An 18037-nucleotide genomic window follows, 5' to 3' on the forward strand; every position below is an offset into this window, starting at 1 on the left:
TACACTGAGATGTACACTGACATATACACTGACATATACACTGATATATACACTGATATATACACTGATATATACACTGATATATACACTGAGATGTACACTGACATATACACTGATATATACACTGATACACTGACATATACACTGACATATACACTGACATATACACTGATATATACACTGATACACTGACATATACACTGACATATACACTGAGATGTACACTGACATATACACTGACATATACACTGACATATACACTGACATATACACTGAGATGTACACTGACATATACACTGACATATACACTGATATATACACTGACATATACACTGACATATACACTGACATATACACTGACATATACACTGATATATACACTGAGATGTACACTGACATATACACTGACATATACACTGATATATACACTGATATATACACTGACATATACACTGACATATACACTGACATATACACTGAGATGTACACTGACATATACACTGACATATACACTGACATATACACTGATATATACACTGAGATGTACACTGAGATGTACACTGATATATACACTGATACACTGATATATACACTGACATATACACTGATATATACACTGATATATACACTGATATATACACTGACATATACACTGATATATACACTGATATATACACTGACATATACACTGACATATACACTGACATATACACTGACATATACACTGACATATACACTGAGATGTACACTGATATATACACTGACATATACACTGAGATGTACACTGATATATACACTGATATATACACTGATATATACACTGATATATACACTGACATATACACTGATATATACACTGATATATACACTGACATATACACTGATATGTACACTGATATATACACTGATATATACACTGATATATACAGTAACTGCAAACATCAGGCATCGGGTATCTGTGTCGGGCAAAAAGCATGGCAGCTCCCACCCATGTGTATGAGTGAATATGTGCAGTCTGTGTGAAGCCCCCTGTCCCCGAATATTCCTCCCAACTGGCGCTGTTTGTGTGGCACGGTCATGCTTTGTGCCCCAACTATTGCGCTACTGTCCCTATCTTGCCCTACTGTCCCCATCTTGCCCTACTGTCCCCATCTTGTCCTACAGTCTCCATCTCGTCCTACTGTCTCCATCTTGCCCTACTGTCTCCATCTTGTTCTACTGTCTCCATTTCGCCCTACTGTCTCCATCTTGTCCTACTGTCTCCATCTCGTCTTACTGTCTCCATCTCGCCCTACTGTCTCCATATTGTCCTACTGTCTCCATCTCGTCCTACTGCCTCCATCTTGCCCTACTGCCTCCATCTTGCCCTACTGCCTCCATCTCGTCCTACTGCCTCCATCTTGCCCTACTGTCTCCATCTTGCCCTACTGTCTCCATCTCGTCCTACTGCCTCCATCTTGCCCTACTGCCTCCATCTTGCCCTACTGCCTCCATCTCGTCCTACTGCCTCCATCTTGCCCTACTGCCTCCATCTTGCCCTACTGCCTCCATCTTGCCCTACTGTAGCTACTACCTTACACACTTTGCACCATCAGCTGCAGTTCTGTGAGGCCTCACAATGTCAGAATTCCAGGACAGCTGCCCCCCCCCCCCCCCCCCCCCCATAGACAGCTTTGTTTGTGCAGAGCAAAAGTCCAGGTTTCATCCTTAATGATCCTGTAGGGGAGGAACGGATGTAAGGCCGATTGATTTGGAAGCTGGACTTACTAAAAATACCAGTGAATGGGGTCTGGGGCAGAGGAAGTGATAGGCTTGTTTAGCCAGGCATCTCCACCGCGCTGCTTAGCTGGCAATAAGCACATGAGTAATTAAATTGCAACCAGAGAGAGAGAGACAGAGAGAGACGCTCCCAGTGAGAGACTCAAATTGGTGCCTCCAAAGGAAAATTCCTCCCACGGCATCTTCCTACGGCTCCTGGGACAGAGGCAAAAACTTCTCCCTGGGGGCCCGTTAGAAAAAGAACTTTTAACTTATTTATTATGGTCTCAGACGCCCCTATAGAGCGTCGGCTTATTTAGGTTATATATTGTGGTTTTGTTTGCCATCGGGGGCTCAGTGTAATGAGGCCAGTAAACAGCCCGAAATAGTGATATCAATGAGCCGCTAGATGTGAGCCATACGGCTCTGGAGGGGGGGCTCAGTGGCCAAGGTACCCTCTGATGTTAAATGTGAGTAAATACAGGATGGGGTAAATAAATGGGGTTAGTAATAACTGATACTATATCTGCAGTAGGGACCGGTGCCAGGGCTCTCGCCATTCCTGCCATTAAGCCGCCCGTTTGGCGTAGGCCGTGCCCTGGCAAGGTGCTTATTTCATGCAGAGTAAGAATCGGGGGGAGAGGAGAGCTTCCCATCTGTGGGCAGATAAAAATAACACGTCTGGCCTAAATGTACCCGGCGCGCAGGAACGGCTCTGCCCTCATATAGTACATTTACTGACAGCCATACGGGCCCCTCTGCAAAACCTGCCGATAAAGAGCTCTGCAATGAGGGCTCATCTACTAAATCCAGGGCAGAGCGCAAACCACCATGTTCCTTTGCACAATTGTGCCCTGCTGAATGGTTGTAGCCATTAATATAGTGTGTTTGGCCACTATATTCATTGGGGAGGCAGGTTAGGCACATATGGGCCCCCTTCTGCACCCCAACGTGCGTCATTTGAAAATGTTAATTAGAGAGCTCCAGTGGGTGCCCTCTGGCCGGCAGGGGCATCAATAAATTACCCTTCTTAATGGTGGACTAAACCCGGGGCCAGTGATGATGGGGTAGGGTGGGATAATGTGTGGGTGGGGTTATGAAGTAAGGGGTGGGGTTATTGCATCACTAAAGGTCCCCATACACGGGCCTATAGTAGCTGCCGATATCGGTTCCTTGGACCATGTAGGGGCAGAAATGACGGGCCTGTCCGACAGATATCTGGTCTGAAATCGGGCAAATATCGATTGACCAGGTTAGAAAATTCAGTCGGATCGGGGACCACATCGGCTCGTTGATGCGGCCCCCGAACCGACTGCCCCATTGCCGCCAATATAATTTGACCATTTGGCCCCAGGGCCAAACGTTCGAATTATAGCCTACACACTCCCCGATATCGCCCCCCCATAGGTGGGGATATCGGGTGAAGATTCGCTCGCTTGGCGATCTCGCCAAGCGAGAGAATCTCAACGTGTATGGGGACCTTTAGAGGTGATTTGGTGTTTTCTGTTTGGTTTTCTCAATGCTGAAAAATGAGCAGAAAATTTTGTACCAGACAGTCCCTTGAAAAACTGGATGGTGTGTATAATAAGGCAAAAGTGTCAGGGAAAGGGGTAAGTGTGTGTATAGTAAGGAAAGATGGTGGGAGGGGCCATATTTTTAAGTGATAAATACCTGTCAATTCAACTTTAAAATGAACAATGGCAGAGAGGGAGAGATCCCTGGTACACAATCAGGGTTGGACTGGCCGGCCAGGGAACCAAAGGATCTCCCAGTGGCCCCAGTACAGGATAACTCCTCTAAGCCAATTCTTCATTCCACAGTGGCCCTAATGAAACCCGAAGCTATTTGACATGCCAGGTTCTGCGGGGCCCTAGGGGACCCAGTCTGACGCTGTACAGCATTTCTTATTATGAAACATATATTATTCCTCTGGGTGCGCAACAGCTGCCATTTGGGAGCCAACTGGGAAGAGCAACAAAATAACGGAATGTATTTGCCCCACATTCAGCTTGTTTCAGATTCTGTACGATACTGTGATACTGTGTCCTCAGTCGGCCACTGACCAAACCAGTAGGAACTTATACAAATATCTCATCTTTTCATATACCCCTGCTGTATGTGCCAGACCTTCCCATGCCCCTGGCCCTGCTGCCCATCTTACCCTGCTTTGACCCAGGAGCTTACACTTTTCCACTTATTCGCCATCGCACCTCCTTGTTGCTTCCTTTGCTCTGACTTTGGCCCCCGACTTATCAACTCTCATCCCGCAGTAGCTGAGAATGTACTAGGCCAATGGCACACAGGGCTAATCCGGCAACTTTGGTGTCTGTGATTTTTAGTAGCTCTGTCCTGAAGAGCTTGCAATCTATGAAAACGTGGAGACAGAAACAAAATGGGGAAAGTGTTGTGGCAAGGAGCAGAGGAGGACGGGGAAATTGAGGTCAGTGTTCCTAGTTATGATACCCCTCCCTACAGAAAGATACATTTTAAAGAATAAAAAAAGTGCCTGATCTTTATATGATCCTGTGGGGTGCCCTTAAAGGGAAACTGCACCCCCAGAATGAATACGTAACCAACAGACAGTTTATATTATATTAAGTGGCCTATTAAAGAATCTCCCCAAACTGGAATATATTTATCAGTAAATATTGCCCTTTTACATCCTTTCCCTTGAGCCGCCATTTAGTGATGGGCTGTGTGCCCCCCTCAGAGATCAGCTGACAGGAAGTGATGCAGCTCTAACTGTAACAGGAAGTAGTGTGGGAGCAAAAGGCAGAACTCTGCCCATTCATTGGCTGATGGAGCCTAGCATGTATGTGTGCCTTGGCTTGTTTGTGTGCACTGTGACTCCTATGATCCCAGGGGGCGGCCCTTAGTACTTAAAATGGCAGTTTCCTATTTAGGATTACCCAATGACACATACTACTAACAAAGTATATTTTTATGAAAATGGTTTATTTAGATGAAGCAGGGCTTTACATATGAGCTGGTTTGCATTGTTGCATCCAATTCAATGGGTGCAGAAGTGTTCTTATGTCGCTCTGCTCAGGAAAACGATCAGAAGCCTCAGATGCCCTTTCCCATCTCCTTCCTGAGCAGAACCCTTCTTTGTATTCCCTTCTGAAGGTATATCTCTGACTGTGCAGTTACAGGAACAGACCAGCAGGTGGTGCTGTTGTTACAAAATTCATTATATTGGCAGTTAATAAAAATGTAAATAGCTCTAAAACTGAAAAAAAAAAAAATTATTGTAAATTGCAAAAGCAATGAGCAAGTTTATATTCAGTTTTTTGGTAAGGTTTACTTACCCTTTATGTACCTTAATGAATTAAGTCAATATATAGGCTCTATTGCTTAGATATTGATCAGGCTGCAAATCCCACATGGACCCCACCATGTGTTTCCATCCTTGGTTAGTGGTGCAAGAGCAGCTGGAGAACTGCAAGATAGACATCCCTGATATATGGGATTATCCCCCCCCCCCCCCAAACACACACAGTAACCTAATTGGCTGGGGCCCCTACATTCTATAAGCTCAGCCCCAGATAAGTGCACCAATACTGACTGTGTTTGAGGCTTGAAGTTGTAAAACAACAACCTCTCTCTCTCTCTGCTAATTAGTAAAGGAATATAATGATGTTCCAGACTGAGTGCAGCTGTATGGAACCCTACCATAGGGTAATGCCATCACTGGGCACCCCGGGCAACCCAGCCAAAAGGCACCCAATGCCCAAAGCAGACAGAAGTGGCCGATGTTACCTTTACAAGTACAACCTCTCTCTCTCTCAGCTAATTAGTAAAGGAATATAATGATGTTCCAGACTGAGTGCAGCTGTATGGAACCCTACCATAGGGTAATGCCATCACTGGGCACCCCGGGCAACCCGGCCAAAAGGCACCTAGTGCCCAAAGCAGACAGAAGTGGCCCATGTTACCTTTACAAGTACAACCTCTCTCTCTCTCTGCTAATTAGTAAAGGAATATAATGATGTTCCAGACTGAGTGCAGCTGTATGGAACCCTACCATAGGGTAATACCATCACTGGGCACCCCAACCAAAAGGCACCCAGTGCCCAAAGCAGACAGAAGTGGCCGATGTTACCTTTACAAGTACAACCTCTCTCTCTCTCAGCTAATTAGTAAAGGAATATAATGATGTTCCAGACTGAGTGCAGCTGTATGGAACCCTACCATAGGGTAATACCATCACTGGGCACCCCGGGCAACCCAGCCAAAAGGCACCCAGTGCCCAAAGCAGACAGAAGTGGCCCATGTTACCTTTACAAGTACAACCTCTCTCTCTCTCTGCTAATTAGTAAAGGAATATAATGATGTTCCAGACTGAGTGCAGCTGCCCTTTCCTTCCTGCGGGCCCCGGCTGAGCCTGTTTCTCGCTGATGATAATTAATCATGGCGATTATAAGAGCGTGCGTCCGTAGATGCTCAGCGACATACTCACAGCGAGACTGCCTTGATTGTGTCTCTGTGCCACTATTTATTACTCGGTGCCTCTTTTTCTTCTTGTCCCTCGGTGAGAATATCACTCAGAAAATGAACTGAAATTTCCATTTTGCAACTGATGAACCTTCCTATAACATGCGAGATGCAGCGGCGCAAGTCCTGCGGCAACATGGAGACGCTCTGGAGTCGGGATTTCTTTGCTCCGCCAAAACCTGTGACCGGATAACTCCCACTGATTCCAAATTGTCATGTATTTTTAATTGGTTAAATGGCTTCTAGTCTAATACCAATTAAACGTGTCAGCTGGCCGGAACTGGGTGTGGGCAGAAGAGGAGCAATGCTTGGGGGGCTGCCAGGTACCTCTCTTTCTTACCCCTGGTCTGCGCTCCATTGTCCCCCTTGTACTTGTGTGGCACCCCTCCCCCCCCCCAGAAGCCGGGTTTCCTAGGGCGCCCGGTCAGCTTGGCCTGTCCCTGCTCGGGGGAAGTGGGCGCCTGACGTAACAAATCCATGTGGCCATACAGGGGCTGAAGAAACCTGCAGATATGGGCCCCTGAGATGGGCCAACCTGACTGATATCTGGCTGAAAATTGGTCAAATGACAATTGGGCAGGTTTAAAAATCCCCTTGGGTCGAGGAGCACCATGGCATGTTGGTGCAGTCTCCATGGCCAGTATCCCGCCAATGTGATCCAATCATTCAGCCCACAGGAAATCAATCGGATGAGTCCAATAGGGCTGTTCTGCCCCCAATAAGGGGTAATTATATCTTAGTTGGGATCAAGTACAGGTACTGTTTTATTATTATAGAGAAAAGGGAATCATTTAACCATGAAATAAACCCAATAGGGCTGTTCTGCCCCCAATAAGGGGTAATTATATCTTAGTTGGGATCAAGTACAGGTACTGTTTTATTATTACAGAGAAAAGGGAATCATTTAACCATTAAATAAACCCAATAGGGCTGTTCTGCCTCCAATAAGGGGTAATTATATCTTAGTTGGGGTCAAGTACAGGTACTGTTTTATTATTACAGAGAAAAGGGAATCATTTAACCATTAAATAAACCCAATAGGGCTGTTCTGCCCCCAATAAGGGGTAATTATATCTTAGTTGGGATCAAGTACAGGTACTGTTTTATTATTACAGAGAAAAGGGAATCATTTAACCATTAAATAAACCCAATAGGGCTGTTCTGCCCCAATAAGGGGTAATTATATCTTAGTTGGGGTCAAGTACAGGTACTGTTTTATTATTACAGAGAAAAGGGAATCATTTAACCATTAAATAAACCCAATAGGGCTGTTCTGCCCCAATAAGGGGTAATTATATCTTAGTTGGGGTCAAGTACAGGTACTGTTTTATTATTACAGAGAAAAGGGAATCATTTAACCATTAAATAAACCCAATAGGGCTGTTCTGCCCCAATAAGGGGTAATTATATCTTAGTTGGGATCAAGTACAGGTACTGTTTTATTATTACAGAGAAAAGGGAATCATTTAACCATGAAATAAACCCAATAGGGCTGTTCTGCCCCAATAAGGAGTAATTATATCTTAGTTGGGATCAAGTACAGGTACTGTTTTATTATTACAGAGAAAAGGGAATCATTTAACCATTAAATAAACCCAATAGGGCTGTTCTGCCCCCAATAAGGGGTAATTATATCTTAGTTGGGATCAAGTACAGGTACTGTTTTATTATTACAGAGAAAAGGGAATCATTTTTTAAAATTATTAGATTAAAATGGAGTCTATGGGAGATGGCTTTCCTGTAATTTGGAGCTTTCTGGATCACAGATCCTATACCTGCTATATATGCCTGTTATTTTTAGACAACCCTATCCCTTGAAAGCTGTTTGCAGTGGCAAGTTAGAATTGGCTAGTTAGAGGCTACTGGCACAATACATTCTCCCACTGATATCCCAGACGATGCTGCCGCTGCCCTTTTTATTCCCCAGCTCTGTGAGTAACAGACACAGTGGGAGCCATAAAATCAAAAATCTCTCTTTTTTTTTTCAAACCTCAAGTAAAAACAGCAGGGGGCGTTCCTGCGAATGCGCCGGATTCCTTCCCTTCTCAAATAGAAAAAGGAGAAGAGCGTTTGACATCCGGGCGGTACGAAAGCAAATGATTTCTTGATCAATAGGAAAATCAATGGCCACGCCGGCTGGGCCAACTGACGATGATGCGGGCACTTCCCAGTCACATTATGGGGGGGGCAGGTTCTGCCCAGCTGCATCGTTGGCGCCACCACGAGGGCATTCTAAGGAATCCCATTTACTTTACAGACAACTTTTGGTATGATGTAGAGAGTAATATTCTGAGACAATTTGCAATTGGTCTTTATTTTTTATTATTTGTAGTGGTTTAGTTATTTCATTTTCAGTACAGGAGCTCTTCAGTTTGGAGTTTCAGCAGCTATTTGGTTGCTAGGGTCCAAGTTACCTTAGCAACCAGGGAGCGGTTTGGATGAGAGACTGTTATATGAATAGGAGAGGGACTGAATAGAAAAGAAAGGTACAAAAAGTATCAATAACAATAAAACTGGAGCCTCACAGAGCAATAGGTTTTGGCTGCCGGGGTCAGTGACCCCCATTTGAAAGCTGGAAAGAGTCGGAAGATGAAGGCAAATAATTTAAAAACTATAACAAATAACTAATGAAGACCAATTGAAAAGTTGCTTAGAACTTGGAATTCTATACAGGTGTCATTCCATATATATATTAGGGTGGCATTCCATCCCTATAATTCTGGGGGGGGGGGGTGAGAGGGGTTACAGTTGTGCTGGGCCCTGTGAAATCTTCTATAGTATTAAATAAACTAAATGACTTATTAGCACATTCATCAATGGAACTCTTTGTATGAACTGCTTATTATAGAGTAACATCAGCTGTTTGTATTGCACACACAAGGGGCGTGGCCAGAATTTTGGTACTGAGCGATTGTGTTCATGGGGGGCCCCATATAAATAACTTGTGTGAGCCCCAAAGTTTCTGATGGCGGCCCTGATTCTGCCACCCTAGGCCTGCACCTTTGCACAAATCTGGGCCTGCCTTAGGCAAACTGGGCAGCACTCTTTTAGACTGCCGATCGCCATGTCATAACCCGCCCCCAACGTCACCGTCCATGCCCCGACTTTGCCCACTTCCGTGTAAAGTAAGTAGTAGGGAGATTCCCATTCAGACAATGTGCCCATTGGTTTTACTCAACCCTGGAAGTTTTAAGCTCCCATATTTTTTGAAAAAATAAAACCACTGTGGCTGAATGTGAGAAAATCTGAAAGTGGAAACTATTTTTTGGTAGAGAACAAAATACATCCTTTATCTTGACCTTAGATAACACCACCCTCATGTATACTATAGAGAATATTTGTTTGGGGTTAAAAATCTATTAAAAAGTAAAAATGGGTAACATAGTAAAAAAAATCCTTATCATTTACAGTAGGGGGTACATTATCCCTTATAATACATGAGTGATACTCAGAGTTCCCTGTATAACTCAGCCTGCAGCCTTGTGCCTTTATATGGGCACAGAACCCCTCAGTGACTGCTAATATCCTTATCATTTACAGTAGGGGGTACATTACCCCTTATAATACATGAGTGATACTCAGAGTTCCCTGTATAACTCAGCCTGCAGCCTTGTGCCTTTATATGGTCACAGAACCCCTCAGTGACTGCTAATATCCTTATCATTTACAGTAGGGGGTACATTATCCCTTATAATACATGAGTGATACTCAGAGTTCCCTGTATAACTCAGCCTGCAGCCTTGTGCCTTTATATGGGCACAGAACCCCTCAGTGACTGCTAATATCCTTATCATTTACAGTAGGGGGTACAGTATCCCTTATAATACATGAGTGATACTCAGAGTTCCCTGTATAACTCAGCCTGCAGCCTTGTGCCTTTATATGGGCACAGAAGCCCTCAGTGACTGCTAATATCCTTATCATTTACAGTAGGGGGTACATTATCCCTTATAATACATGAGTGATACTCAGAGTTCCCCGTATAACGTACATAAAGAAAACACTATACCAGCTGCAGAGTTTATCTGGAAGGAGAAGGCGCCACTATGGGGGCTAATGGCACAGACTTGGGGAAGGAGATTCGTCTTTCTGTCCCTTTAGGCTTTTCAATTTATTCTCTCTCTGTGACAAATTGTAACACACTCTGACTGTGTGACTTGTATGTGTTGTAATTAGCCAGGCACCTACGCTGCTTCCTCACTGGAGGAGGGACACCTCCCTGGCTTTGTGTTACTAGGGGACGCCTCCCTGGCTTTGTGTTACTGGGGGACGCCTCCCTGGCTTTGTGTTACTAGGGGACGCCTCCCTGGCTTTGTGTTACTAGGGGACGCCTCCCTGGCTTTGTGTTACTAGGGGACGTCTCCATGGCTTTGTGTTACTAGGGGATGTCTCCATGGCTTTGTGTTACTAGGGGACGTCTCCCTGGCTTTGTGTTACTAGGGGACGTCTCCCTGGCTTTGTGTTACTAGGGGACGCCTCCCTGGCTTTGTGTTACTAGGGGACGCCTTCCTGGCTTTGTGTTACTAGGGGACGTCTCCCTGACTTTGTGTTACTAGGGGAGGTCTCCCTGGCTTTGTGTTACTAGGGGACGTCTCCCTGGCTTTGTGTTACTAGGGGACGTCTCCATGGCTTTGTGTTACTAGGGGACGTCTCCATGGCTTTGTGTTACTAGGGGACGTCTCCATGGCTTTGTGTTACTAGGGGACGTCTCCATGGCTTTGTGTTACTAGGGGACGTCTCCATGGCTTTGTGTTACTAGGGGACGTCTCCATGGCTTTGTGTTACTAGGGGACGTCTCCCTGGCTTTGTGTTACTAGGGGACATCTCCATGGCTTTGTGTTACTAGGGGACGTCTCCCTGGCTTTGTGTTACTAGGGGACGTCTCCCTGGCTTTGTGTTACTAGGGGACGTCTCCCTGGCTTTGTGTTACTAGGGGACGCCAGTTGCAGTGAACGTATCTGATTGCGTCCCCTCCGGCTCACTGCCTCCCGCGCTGGATTAGATGCAGCCAGGTACAGACTCGTGTCCTACTTTAGCAGCTCCACACAGCACTTCTGGGGGACTGAGTGTAATGTTTGTGTGACCTTGGCAAATGCCATTATTTATGTCACTAGCGTTGGCGCAGTCGCGGCAGCAGGAATAATACAGAGTGGGATAAAATGAACACACCGAACAGGCGGCTGAATTGCATAGAGGACAACTGTGCATAGGGATTCCCCTGTACTAAGCATAGTTACATGGTTACATAGGGTTGAAAAAAGACCAGTGTCCATCAAGTTCAACCCATCCAAGTAAACCCAGCACACACAACCCACACCTACCAATCTATACACTCACATACATAAACTATAAATACAACCACTAGTACTAACTGTAGATATTAGTATCACAATAGCCTTGGATATTCTGCTTGTTCAATAACTCATCCAGGCCCCTCTTATAGGCATTAACAGAATCTGCCATTACCCCATCACTAGGAAGGGCATTCCCCAACCTCACTGCCCTCACCCTGAGGAACCCCCTACCCAACATCCCCCGGCAGGGCATTCCCCAACCCCCTCACTGCCCTCACCCTGAGGAACCCCCTACCCAACATCCCCCGGCAGGGCATTCCCCAACCCCCTCACTGCCCTCACCGTGAGGAACCCCCTACCCAACATCCCCCGGCAGGGCATTCCCCAACCCCCTCGCCGTGAGGAACCCCCTACCCAACATCCCCCGGCAGGGCATTCCCCAACCCCCTCACTGCCCTCACCGTGAGGAACCCCCTACCCAACATCCCCCGGCAGGGCATTCCCCAACCCCCTCACTGCCCTCACTGTGAGGAACCCCCTACCCAACATCCCCCGGCAGGGCATTCCCCAACCCCCTCACTGCCCTCACCGTGAGGAACCCCCTACCCAACATCCCCCAGCAGGGCATTCCCCAACCCCCTCACTGCCCTCACCGTGAGGAACCCCCTACCCAACATCCCCCGGCAGGGCATTCCCCAACCTCCTCACTGCCCTCACCGTGAGGAACCCCCTACCCAACATCCCCCGGCAGGGCATTCCCCAACCCCCTCACTGCCCTCACCGTGAGGAACCCCCTACCCAACATCCCCCGGCAGGGCATTCCCCAACCTCCTCACTGCCCTCACCGTGAGGAACCCCCTACCCAACATCCCCCGGCAGGGCATTCCCCAACCCCCTCACTGCCCTCACCGTGAGGAACCCCCTACCCAACATCCCCCGGCAGGGCATTCCCCAACCTCCTCACTGCCCTCACCGTGAGGAACCCCCTACCCAACATCCCACGGCAGGGCATTCCCCAACCCCCTCACTGCCCTCACCGTGAGGAACCCCCTACGCTGCTTCAAATGGAAGCTCTGTTCCGCTAATCTAAAGGGGGGGCCTCTGGTGCGCTGATTGTTTTTATGGGAAAAAAGAACCCCCCATCTGCCTATAATCCCCTCTAATGTACTTGTACAGAGTAATCATGTCCCCTCGCAAGCGCCCCTTTTCCAGAGAAAACAACCCCAACCCTGACAGTCTCACCTCATAGTTTAACCCTTCCATCCCCTTTACCAGTTTAGGTGCAGTCTCTGCACTCTCTCCAGCTCATTAATATCCTTCTTAAGGACTGGAGCCCAAAACTGCCCCCCATACTCAAGGTGAGGCCTTACCAGGGACCTATAAAGGGGCAAAATCATGTTCTCATCCCTTGAGTCAATGCCCTTTTTATACAAGACAGCACTTTATTTGCTTTAGTAGCCACAGAATGATACTGCCTGGAATTAGACAACTTGTGATCTACAAAAAACCCCTAGATCCTTCTCCATTAAGGAAACCCCCAACACACTACCATTCAGTAGATAGTTCGCGTTTATATTATTCCTACCAAAGTGCATAACTTTGCACTTATCAACATTGAACCTCATTTCCCAGTTTGCTGCCCAGTTTTCCAGTTTAGCCAAATCGCTCTGCAAAGCGGCAGCATCCTGCATGGAACTTATAGTTTTGCACAATTTAGTGTCATCAGCGAAAATAGAAACAGTACTCTCTATGCCCACCTCCAGGTCATTAATAAACAAGTTAAAAAGCAAAGGCCCAAGGACTGACCCCTGCGGTACCCACTAACCACACTGGTCCAATTAGAAAATGTTCCATTTACAACCACTCTTTGTACTCTATCCTTCAGCCAGTTCTCTATCCAATTACAAATATTATGTTCTAGGCCAATATTCCTCAATTTGATCATTAACCTTCTGTGAGGTACTGTATCAAACGCTTTAGCAAAGTCCAAGTAGATGACATCAACTGCCATTCCAGCATCAAGGTTCCTGCTCACCTCCTCATAAAAGGCGACTAAATTAGTCTGGCAAGATCTGTTACGCATAAAACCATGCTGGCACAAACTAATAGTATTGTGAACTGCAATGTATTCAACTATCCTATCCCTTATTACCCCTTCCAAAATTTTTCCTACTACTGATGTCAGACTAACAGGCCTATAGTTTTCAGGCTGAGAACGAGATCCCTTTTTAAATAACGGCACCACATTAGCAATCCGCCAGTCTCTCGGCACCATGCCAAATCTCAATGAATCCTGAAACATTAAGTGAAGAGGCTTGTCAATCACAGCGCTCAGCTCATTTAATACCCTGGGATGAATCCCATCCAGTCCTGGACCTTTGTTTACCTTTACATGTTCAAGTCTCTTTTGAATTTCCTCCTGAGTGACCCATGCATCAGTAGCTAAATTACTAGCACTGGGCATATTAAAAGGGAAGCCTTCATTATCTGGCTCCTCAGATGTATAGCACAATTCAGCAGGAACAGCCCCCTAAGTTTGCTCATAGCCTGTACAGAGAGATACCATAAAACTATGGCACATAGGGATTCCCCTGTACTAAGCACAATTCAGCAGGAACAGCCCCCTAAGTTTGCTCATAGCCTGTACAGAGAGATACCATAAAACTATGGCAGCATAGGGATTCCCCTGTACTAAGCACAATTCAGCAGGAACAGCCCCCTAAGTTTGCTCATAGCCTGTACAGAGAGATACCATAAAACTATGGCAGCATAGGGATTCCCCTGTACTAAGCACAATTCAGCAGGAACAGCCCCCTAATTTTGCTCATAGCCTGTACAGAGAGATACCATAAAACTATTGCAGCATAGGGATTCCCCTGTACTAGGCACAATTCAGCAGGAACAGCATTATGGGTTTGCCCAGATATTATTTCAACAATTATCCAGTGATGGCGCTAACGAGCTCCCCCCCCCCCCGCAGTTCCCACCAGGCCACCTGTATGAGGGGCTCAGAGACGCAGCTGAGATTTGCTTTCTCAGGGTCACATTCCATTTGCTCGGCCCCTGGGGATCCGATTGCAGGGTCTCCCAATCTTGAAAGCGTTAATGGCTGAGAAGGCCACAGCACTGGGCACCGAGGAGACTCCCACCCCCCAATAACCCGGGTGGGTGAGCAGCGTCAGGGCATTTGCTGTGTGAATCTGTGTAGGAGAGGCTTAGAAAAACATTCCAGTTTGGGAAGAGGGAGAGATTGGGGAGGGGAGGACACTGGGAGGGATGGGAGCGCTGAAGTAATAGGGTGTTTGTGCAGCGCATTCCTCATTTTGTCTCCCCTTAAATCTGGATGGCAACTGGCAGGGAGAGGTGGGTTGGCAGCTCATCGGGGTGGTTCCCTGGCACAGCACGGCTGGCACTGAGTTCCCACTCACCATACCTGTTCCTGCTTTACTCATTCCCTCCTGTCTGGCCCACAGCTCAAGCCGGGGAGATTCAAGCAAAAAAGGAAAACTTGCCCTTTTATATCTTTATAAAAACATTAGCATCCTAATAAACCAGCCATTATTCCCAAACCTCCATGGAATCTTAAAAATCCGTATCACTTGAAGAGAGAGTTGCAGTTGAACAACAACCAGGATGATACATTATTATCTCCCTGCCCCCAGGTTAGGATCCAGGCCGTCCTGCTTGGTGATGGAACTGTCTAATCCCCACCCTGGTAGTAAGGAAATGCCCCTAGCAAAGGGAAAATACAGTATAATAATAAGGGACTTTTGGGGGAAGTTTGCCTTCAAATCAATGTTTAGAATGTAATAGATTTCCCTATTCGGTTGGTCGTCTTGACTTATTTTGTATGGTTTGTGATGTAACTACAATAGTAGATGCCAATTGTAGATGGGGGGTCCGTACTACAGGGTCTGCTATATATTATGCTATACTATAGCATTCTAGGGTCTGCTATATAGCCCAGCCCCCCGCCATACAAATTAGCAGTGGGCAGACAGCAAAGGGTTGGGGGTGGATGGTGCAGTGAAGGGATGTTCCCGTGCCCCCTGAGGATATCACTTGTGGATCAGGGGTCACTGACTCCTTGGCAACCAAACCCAGCATGACCGTAAGGGCTACAGTTAATGATATTCTTACGTCTCTTATTTTCTTCCTCATTTTTCACTTTCTGTTGTGATTTCCAAACTCCTGCCTGGTTGCTAGGGTTGTGAACTGGTAACCATATGGCAGCTCTAACCCACACGTCATGCAGAACTACAAGTATATACCCAATATCAGTGCTATGAGCCCCCAATCAGTAATGTCCTAGTTACAATGGAGAATATTTCATAGTGTGTATAGTGTCCTTTAATGGGTGGGAGAAGTATGTAGGGGGTCTACCTGCTGCCCAAGCACTGACCATTGTGATGCCCATCAGAGGACGGCAGTTCGGCAAGGATATTGCCCAGCAGTTGCCAGGCAGTTGCATCGTAGCTGCAGAATCCCATCGGCATCTGGGAACCTAACTGGGAACCTAGTGCCAGAAGGAGCCAAGTTGGCCATACACACTGCAATTATGATCTTTCCCACGTCCATTGGTTGAAGGAAAGATCATTCATCCACTCTACTAACGTGAAGAGCTGACAATTCAGTATTAACGTTTGCTGAAGTTTGGGCACATTCACAGGCACCTGATCAAAATTTCAGTCCTGCCCGATAGACGATATGTCGTAACCCGGGTCGGAAAAATCCCAGTGGGCCCCAGCGGCCCAGACCCGACCCTTTCCGGCGCTCCCCCTGCCCGACCGCTCAGGGGAGAATGTCGGATGTGGGACCTGTGGGGGGTTAGGGGGACCCTGCGGGGGGGTTAGGGCATGCGGCTGGTAGGGGCACCCCCCAGTCTGACCCTGGGCGTAACTTGCCTCATCAAGCCCCCCTGAAGAAGAATCTTTTGAGAGGGCCCGGCGTAAGCAGTCCCTCCTCCTCCTCCGCCCCCTCCCAGCCCCAACCTCATTGCTATATTTAAGGTAGGAGAGGGGCCAGCGAGGGGTTAGTAAATGCCCCCCTAAGTCTACATAACACCTGATTAGATTTACAGCTACCTATAGCAAATTGTATGGGGGGCACTGGCCACTCTGGGCTTCCGTACACAGATATAAAGATTAGATTGTCCAATGATCAGCCGGACCATGTGGCCGGTTCTTATAATACATACTTCCCTTATGATTGGCTGGCTAATTGCTTCCATCTTGTATTTTGAGGTCATTTCTTTCTCTGTCCCACCTGAGTGCGGCCCACCCATGGCCGATTACAATGATCTCAGAACAATGGTCACCTCTATACCCCGTCCCTGCCAGTTACGCACACACACGCCCAAAAGCCAAATAAGCAGCCACGCCTGTTGGAAAGGCCCAGAACTCTTACTAAATATTAAACAGAATCCACATCTCGTGCCAGAGTGAGTCAGTGGGTGCAGGGGAGATGCACAGCCGCCGGGACAAGGCCTAGCCCTTAGTAAATAGCCCAAACCATGGCTCTGGTAACACCATAACTCAATGGATTCCATGGAGAATGATTCCTTTACCATATAAAAATGTTCCCCATACTGTAGATTATAAGGATATTTGGGGCTCATTTATAAACAATGTGCAAATTTGCACCTGGGAAGTTACCCATAGCAACCAATCAATGATTAGCTTTTTTGAGCCAGTTGCAAAATCAAACATGTAGGTGGTTGCCATGGGCAACTGCCCAGGAGCAAATTTGCCCAGTGTTTATAAATTACCCCCTCTAAGATATATAGGGAACTCTGAGTATCACTCATGTATTATAAGGGATAATGTACCCCCTACTGTAAATGATAAGGATATTAGCAGTCACTGAGGGGTTCTGTGCCCATATAAAGGCACAAGGCTGCAGGCTGAGTTATACAGGGAACTCTGAGTATCACTCATGTATTATAAGGGATAATGTACCCCCTACTGTAAATGATAAGGATATTAGCAGTCACTGAGGGGTTCTGTCCCCATATAAAGGCACAAGGCTGCAGGCTGAGTTATACAGGGAACTCTGAGTATCACTCATGTATTATAAGGGATAATGTACCCCCTACTGTAAATGATAAGGATATTAGCAGTCACTGAAGGGTTCTGTGCCCATATAAAGGCACAAGGCTGCAGGCTGAGTTATACAGGGAACTCTGAGTATCACTCATGTATTATAAGGGATAATGTACCCCCTACTGTAAATGATAAGGATATTAGCAGTCACTGAGGGGTTCTGTGCCCATATAAAGGCACAAGGCTGCAGGCTGAGTTATACAGGGAACTCTGAGTATCACTCATGTATTATAAGGGATAATGTACCCCCTACTGTAAATGATAAGGATATTAGCAGTCACTGAGGGGTTCTGTGCCCATATAAAGGCACAAGGCTGCAGGCTGAGTTATACAGGGAACTCTGAGTATCACTCATGTATTATAAGGGATAATGTACCCCCTACTGTAAAT

Source organism: Xenopus tropicalis, chromosome 1 (genome assembly GCF_000004195.4).
Source record: "Xenopus tropicalis strain Nigerian chromosome 1, UCB_Xtro_10.0, whole genome shotgun sequence".
Lineage (NCBI taxonomy): Eukaryota > Metazoa > Chordata > Amphibia > Anura > Pipidae > Xenopus > Xenopus tropicalis.